Below are 9,316 nucleotides of genomic sequence, written 5' to 3' on the forward strand. Positions count from 1 at the left end.
AGGCCTAGCATACCCTTGGGACATTCCAGGGAAACAAAAGGAGGTCAGGTCTCACAGGTGCGAGGGGGTCTGGGGGATCGGGGGGTGGGGGCCTGTGGGGAGGGAAGTCCCTGGTCGGTATGTGGTAAGAATTTGTTGGAAATATATTCATATATTATCATAAGATGATGGCTCCAGGGTCTGGGCACAAAAAATATATTATATTATGGCTCGTGACTGGGAACCAAACATGACATAATATATACTACGACTGGCAAGTTAATCAACCTCTCGAATTCCAAACTCACTTGTTTGCTTTTACATTAAAACTGAATATCCAGAGTATTATTTATAACTTACTATGGCTCCTTAACAGGATACGAACGATATTATTCTAAACAATGGTGATTGGAATTATATACTTTTTACAAAAATAAATATATTCGATATAAATTACAACACTTTGAAAAGAATTTATATAACAAAATAAATCACTCGAAATATGAAATATTTAAGTCTCTACAAAACTTTGATTAAGAAAGGCAAAAATGTTACGATTTGAAAATTATATAGTGACTTGAAATGTTACATCTGGATAATCCTTAGAATAAGAAAAAAGAAATAACACTTATGAAAATTATAGTTACTTGTTTCACTTGAAATTAAATCTCAGTACAATATTTAAGTTTGACACTTAAAGAAAAATAGATAACCAGATAACCAATACAAATACCTAACCTTTGTCACGGTACAAGCATATGAGGGAGCACAAAATCACTTTGGAGAGGACACTCTATAGGTACTGAACACTTTTAAAACAATAATCTGACCTGCGTGCCAAAGGGAGAGATCAGAAGATGGCTGTCCTTATGGCTGGAAATCTCTATCTATCTATCTATCTAACCCTGGGGGTCACCTTTATATTTATAAAACTTAGCTACTTCCAGAAACTTCCCAAAGAACTGGAAGCGCGGGGGCCGGGCGAAGGCGTCGGAGTTACCAAGTATTGCTCTCTCTCGAACGTGTACTCACGCAACGCCTGACACCTTTCTCAGCCAGGTAGGCTACGCCCACCCTTTGTCACCGAAATAAAGAACATATGAGATCTATCACTGCTTTTTTTCAGGAAAATTCCAAAGCACATAGTACCCAAGACAATTGCGCATTTTCTCTCAAACATGACGTAATACCTCACAAAAATATAAAAGAACATTACATAAGCCCTTTTCATATTTCGCATGGTCACTTAACACTCTCAAACCGATTATGTAAGACTTTGTAACAAATACGTAAAACAAAAAGCTAATTCTTAAAAATAATATAAATTTACACATGCTAACTTGAATAAAGAATACAATAAAATTAACAACGAAAGTGTTAGGCTATGTAATTTACATAAGCTTGACTCTACACGAGGAGAACTCGTGTTAATAGCTGGCTAACCTCTTTTCAACGTACAAATAAAACATAAATAAAATAATTATTAAACTAACTGTATTTACTCTACAGTAGACCAGCTTCGTAAGAATATATATATATAGTATATAATATATATATATATATATATATATATATATATATATATATATATATATATGTGTGTGTGTGTGTGTGTGTGTGTGTGTGAAATATTTATACAGTGTACACACGCACAAATTAAACCCTATCTACTCTAACCCCTATACGAGGAACGGGGAGAAACAGTTTATTCATACATTTGGCAAAGACGCTACGCGTGACAGGAAAATTATTACATATATATAATATATATATATATATATATATATATATATATATATATATATATTACGAGAGAGAGAGAGAGAGAGAGAGAGAGAGAGAGAGAGAGAGAGAGAGGAGAGAGAGAGAGAGACTTTTCCTCAAATAACATTAGCGATGAACAGCTTCAATTTACACAAGAGACTGGTCTGGGCTACGTAGCACAAAACTCTGACGTAATTCTCTTGTTTAAAGTTTATATATGAAAGATCTAGATTAATGTTACTGTTCTTAAAATATTTTATTTTTATTGTTCATTTCTTCTCCTATAGTTATTTCCTTTCCACGCTGGGCTATTTTCCCCTGTTGGAGCCTTAGGCTAATAGCATCCTGCTTCACCAACTAGGGTTGTAACTCTGATGATGATGATGATAATAAAATCAGAATAGAGACATGGAAGAACATAAAAATAATAATAATAATAATAATAATAATAATAATAATAAAAGTGAGCATTATTAAAGGCAAAGGCAACAGTATTACCCTTCCAATGTTTACATCACCAAACGCTTAAAAAGTATATAGAACACTAATTTAATGTCATCTTACCTATATATCAAAGAGCAAGTTTCTGACTGTATGTATTTATATATCATCATATAATAATATATGAATATATTTTCAACACAATTACTTGCCAAGTCCCAATAGCAGGTGTACTCTCTACAGGAAAATTATATATATATATATATATATATATATATATATATATATATATATATATATATAATATATATATATATATATATTATATATATATATATATTTTACGAGGAAAGATGTAGACAAGTAATATATATATATATTATATATATATATATATATATATACTATATATATATATATATATATATATATATATATATATTCTTCCGGTCACGCACAGCTGCATTGCAAGACGTATAACTTCTCGGTCTCTCCCTATCCCTCCGGTGAGGGGGGTGGGGGATGCTTAGGAAAGGGGACGGGTTCAATCTGTATGTATGGTTGGGTGTGTGCGTGCGTGCATATCTATCTAAATAAACAGCAGCAACTTTTGACGGGTCACGTACACTAGTACATAATACATTAGGACACGCTCACAAAAGTTGCACGGAAAGTCCTAATTACACATTACAGTACATACCATGAGCCATGCACTGCACAATACTTAATCACAAATAAACATAGCTAAGGATAAATTATATAGAAAAAAAAACAGCTTAGAATTATAGCGATAAGGAAAATCATATTCAATAAAACCAAACCAAACAGAAGAGTGGCGACAATACTAAAGCCATTATCTCTGTCGTAATTGATACCACTATCATATAACGTATTTACGAAGGCCCCCATTATCCTGACATTCCAAAGAACCAGGTCGTTTTCTATAGCAACACTCTCCTTAACGGGACATATGTTCAAGTTCATGGACACTACTGTAGGGTTTACTTTACTGAATGGATTGTAAGGCCTTAAACCAAGAACAACGTTATTAAACTCAGGTAGAAAGATCACCATAAAAATAGAGAGAGAGAGAGAGAGAAGAGAGAGAGAGAGAGAGAGAGAGAGAGAGGAGAGGAGAGAGAGAGAGAGAGAGAGAGAATTATTCAAATCACAGCATCACTCACAATACAAAGACTTCGGAGAATTATAAAGATGAGTTGATATTTTTTTTCTTATTCTAAAACAATAAAATAAACAAAAATATAGACTCCAAGAGAGAGAGAGAGAGAGAGAGAGAGAGGAGTGAGAGAGAGAGAGAGAGAGAGAGAGAGAGAGAGAGAGAGGAGAGAGAGGGGGGGCATTTCCTTCCCAACCGCCAGGTGTACAGACGGTATTTACAACCATTCCCCCAACCGACCTAGACTATGTCTAGGCTAGGCCGAGTCCTCATCCCTGGGACCTTTTTCCATACCAATCATTAACTTTTAGTATCCCTCCTCTCCATTCCAACCCTCCCTTACCCCTCTCCCAATCCCCTCCACTCTACAAAGGCTCCGGAGGTGAAGGGAAAGTCCTCTCAGGAAAATTAATGGCTGCTAAAGCTCTCCTTTACTACAAAGGAGGTACTGATGGCATGCTTTTGGGATAGTTGTAGGACTAAGGATTTTATTAAGCGGTACATGGGTATAATTCAGTCAGTACAGTCCAGGATCATTGGGTGAAATATATTTATAAATCCAGAAATAGCTATAAACATAACAAACATCATTATGCATAAAAAACAAAGATACATCAGAATGAGATGTTATACATTTCTGAACGTTTTAAAAAAATTTGTTAAACAAATAAGGTTCCCCTGTCATTATTCATAAATTATTTATCCCATAGCTATAAACACCCAGTAATTAAAACCACAATGACAACCTATTAACTGTCAAGTCAAATAACTTGAAAAAACAAACAAAACGAACATGGCATATCTCGCATCTCGAATGAAAATGGCCCTAGAAAGTAGAAGCCTCGGGAAACGCCATTTCACATCCATTCGACAAGCCCTCGTTTCGCTCTGGACCATGTCTCGTCATTTTAGTGGGGTCTGGTTTCCTCAGACATGGGAAATCGGTCTACCATTTCCTAGTGCGTAAATGAATTTGAGAAATTAAATATAAAATTAACCTTTCATAGATTTTTTTTTATCTTTCGTAGAATTAGTAAAACGTCAGTGCGAGTGTAACATCCGAATAAGCAAAAGTGTGACGTAGATTTAAGATAAAATTATTGGTTTTAACGACTTCCTTTCGCTAAGCTTAAGCCACTGTCCGAGACTTCCTACAGCCAATTCACGGAGGACTTTACTTCATTGAGAATTTGATTTCATTATTATTATTATTATTATTATTATTATTATTATTATTATTATTAGCTAAGCTACAACCCCAGTCGGAAAAGCAGGATGCTGTAAGCCCAAGGTCTCCAAACAGAGAGGAAAGTATATATACAAATAAACTAAAAGAGAAGTAATGAGCAATATAAAATATTTTAAGAACAGTAACATCACAAAAGATCTTTCATATATTTGGAAAGGCAGGATAATATAAGCCAAAGGGCTCCCCAACAAGGAAAAATAACCCGGTGAGTAAAGGATACAAGGAAATAAATTACAAGAGAAGTAATGAACAATTAATATAAAATATCTCAAGAACAGTAACAATATTAAATTTGACATTTCATATATATATATATATATATATATATATATATATATATATATATATATATATATATATATATACTATAAAATCTTAAAAAAAGAGGGATTTAACATTGCAATGGATAAATTGACAGCATCCTTGCATGTTAATATGTCCTTTGCATGTCACTGCTCTTTAAAATCAAATACACACCCACATCTTACTCTGTCGCATACCTTTTGAATTCCTTAAATACTGAAGACATTAGAAGTGGTGAATGAAGCACGCGTTTCATTATCATTCATTTACACAGAGAGAGAGAGAGAGAGAGAGAGAGAGAGAGAGAGAGAGAGAGAGAGAGAGGGGGGGGTTAATGGTTTGCAGAAATTACCCGGTCATAATTATTATAATCACTTGACGGTCAGATTTTTACTAGTAATAATAATAATAATAATAATAATAATAATAATAATAATAATAATAATATGATTTTAGAATCAAAACCCGCTAATATCACCCACATAGTATTTACTTCCATCCGTACCTTCGAGAAATTCCCATAACAGTAAAATGCTTCTGCGGTCTACTGAAATTCTCTCCCCAGCCGAAGGTATCCCAGCCTCCCCCAGACACTACATCCTTGCCCTACCCCTCAGTAAGCCCTACCCCTATTCTATGGGCCTTGGCCCTACCCGGATCCCAGACGCAGGGTCAGAGGTTAAAACCCCTAAAACATTTTCACAGGCAAGCTAACCCTAAAAGCATGCCTGGCCTACCCACCAAATCTGCCACTCACACACGTCCTTCCCTAGACCAACACGGCCGTTATCATAAGCATCATCGATGCAGAGTTACTGAAACTCAACCCTTATCTCCGGGTGGCTCCAATGAAAATTAAAATGTTACTGCCTTGTGCAATCAACTATCCATGTAAGGATGAGCAACTTTAGTCATGGTATTTAGCTATACCAGAAATAGGGCTAAGCGCAATGCACTATTCATGTACGGATGAACAGCTTTAATTTTGCGATTTAGCTTTGCCAGAAATTAGGCATACATTCATACCTCAATTATTACCTTGGGCTATAATTTACTTAACATATATTTGGCCGAATCGTTATATTTCATATCTTTAAACGCCATATTATCTTTCAACCACGTCCTTTTTTTCGACCTTATTAGTCCCACCGTATAGGAGGAATGGCAGCAAGAGTCAACTTTCTCCATCGGTTTTTATTCCCTACGTCTTCCCCCAAAAACCCGTCCCTCCCCCATCCATATCCCTCCTCATGAGATCCACCCATCTCCCCACCCAGATATTTCATATGTAACATGACCACCACTATCATATTCCATTTTATCTCTACGTCCCTTTCCATTGAAACCATCGTTCGTAACTTGATTTTTCATACAAGCCATCTTTACTTATTATACTAAAAGTCACATTTTATCTTAAATCGAGAGCTAAATATATAAATTAAAAATAACCCTTGATATAACAGCTATACTGCACATTTAGTTATGATGCTAAGATTCATATGTATCAAAAATATATGTTCATTATACACTAAACAACATGAAACACATACAATATATATATATATATATATATATATATATATATATATATATATATATATATATATATATATATTCCGTCCGCAAAGTAAATTTATATTACAAAACTGATTCAATTAATCAATTACCTAATAACAGAGAGAGAGAGAGAGAGAGAGAGAGAGAGAGAGAGAGAGAGAGAGAGAGAGAGAGAGAGAGAGTTCTCGGTATTGAGAGCCCCTACTTCATATCAGTTACGGGAAGACGTCTCGAATTATCACAATACCACTCTGCCCAACCCCCCCCCCCCCCCTTTCCCTTTCTCTCACTCTTTAACACACACACACACATACACACACACACACACACACACACACACACTATACCAGCATTGTCCACTTTCAAAACATATTTGTTCTACCAGCTGCAACTCCCACATATTTCTACCTATTAGCCCATTATCTCTGGCACACTGTAAACACACTGTTCCTACTATAATAGCACATTTCTCTCTCTCTCTCTCTCTCTCTCTCTCTCTCTCTCTCTCTCTCTCTCTCTCTCTCTCTCTCTATGTGTTTGTGTGTTACTGTGCACGCAGATTTTCCTTACCAGCCCTTTTCTCTCTCTCCAAGACACGTTCTTCCAACCAGCACCATCTCTGTACCTCAAATATTTCTCAATACCAGCACTTTTTCTCTCAATTCTTTCTCTCAAATTGTATTTACACTATCAGCAACCCTTTCCTCGTTCTTCATATTCCTTCTTCCTACTAGCACATTCCTTTATCTCTACAGAAGCATTTTTCTTTCAATCTTTACATTTGTTTTTTCCTCTTACATGCATTCTTCCTACCATCTTCCCCCCCCCCCGCCCGATTCTTCCTCCTTGCACGTCCCTTTCACTCTTTCTCCTATGCATCCTTCCTACCAGCATTTTTCCCCTCTAACATATTCTGTCTACCAGCATCTTCCACTCAGTTTCTCTCATTTTTTTCTATATCTTCAAACAACTATTCATATTGCTAGCACTTTATTCCCCATCATCCTTCCCACCAGCACTTTCCCCTCTTACACATTCTATCTACCAGCACCTTCCACCCGGTCTAAATCATCAAAAAATCATTCATATTACTAGCAAATTATTCCACACCATTCTTCCCACCAGCACTTTCCCCTCTTACACTTTCTATCTACCAGCACCCTCCTTCCAGTCTCTCTCTCTCTCTCTCTCTCTCTCTCTCTCTCTCTCTCTCTCTCTCTCTCCTCTCCAAACAATCATTCATTTTACAAGCACTTTATTCTACACCATTCTTCCTACCAGCACTTTCCCCTCATACACATTCAATCTACCAGCAACTTCCTTCCAGTCTCTCTCTCTCTCTCTCTCTCTCTCTCTCTCACACACACAAGCTCGGTATATACCTTCAAACAACCATTCACATTACTAGCACTTTATTCAACAGCATTTGTCCTACCAGCGCCTTCTCCAACCTGACTGCATGCCAATCTCCTTGCTCTACCCACGCTGCCGGTAAGCTGGTTGGTTGCCGGGGCGGCCTTGCTTCGCCGGCTTCAGACCACCTGGCTGAGGTCTGATCGGCCTGGATTAAATTGACTCTGCTTCCGTTAATGGGTTCACTATATTGTAATACTGCTTAGTGCTGTTTGCATGGCCTTTTATATATATATATATATATATATATATATATATATATATATATATATATATATATATATATATATATATATATATATATATATATATACGGAGCTATAAAAGATAAATAGTCGTTGGTCTTAAGTTGGGATTGAGGTTAATTAGGGAATTTAGATTTTAATGATATTTTGGTGGCCATATGCCAGTATTGAAGTAAAATAATAAACAATCACTTTAAATGCAAAAACAAGGGCAAATGACATTCGGTAAATGCAATCAAATAATTTTATGTATATGTTTATCCTTAGGGAAAGTAATCAAAGTTAAGTAATTTAAAAAGTGGCAATACTTAAATGCTAGATTAGCCTTAAAACCGTATATTCATAAAAAGATTGACTCGTTGTGTAATAAATATATCGCATTATACACTCGATTAATATGCAGGAAATATATCTTATTAAACGCTTGTTACAATACAGAAAAACAAATGTTCAGTTATAAGGCATAATTACAAGAAACGTGTGGACACTATATATATATATATATATATATATATATATATATATATATATATATATATATATATATATATATATATATTAGCTAAGCTACAACCAAAGTTGGAAAAGCATGATGCTATGAGCCTAAGGGCCCCAACGAAGAACGGGAATAAGGAAACAGATATAATAGTGTGCCGGAGTATATCCTCAAACAAGAGAACTCTAACCCAAGACATTAGAAGAGCCATGGCACAGATGTTACGGCACTACCCAGACTCGAGAACAATGGCTTGACTTTGAAGTGTCCTTCTCTTAGAAGAGCTGCTTACCATAGCTAAAAGTCTCTTCTATCCTTACCGAATGGAAGGTGGCCAATGAACAACGACAGTGCAGCAGTTAACTCTGAGTGAAGGAGAATTTGTGGTTATCTTAGTCTTGTCAGTTGTATGAAGAAAGGGAAGAATGTTTAAAGAATACGCCATACTATTTTGAGTTCTCTAGCTTGAGGTACTCGGGCACACTATTCTTATTTCTCTTCCTCTTGCTTTTTAAAGTTTTTATAGTTTGTATAGGAGATATTAATCTAATGTTACTGTCCATAAAATATTTTATTTTTCGTTGTTTCCTTTCCTCACTGGGCTATTTTCCCTGTTGGAGCCCCTAGGCTTATAGCATCTTGCTTTTCCAACAAGGGTTGTAGCTTAGCAATTAATAGCAGCAATAATAATA

Source organism: Palaemon carinicauda, chromosome 13 (genome assembly GCF_036898095.1).
Source record: "Palaemon carinicauda isolate YSFRI2023 chromosome 13, ASM3689809v2, whole genome shotgun sequence".
NCBI classification, from domain to species: Eukaryota; Metazoa; Arthropoda; class Malacostraca; order Decapoda; family Palaemonidae; genus Palaemon; species Palaemon carinicauda.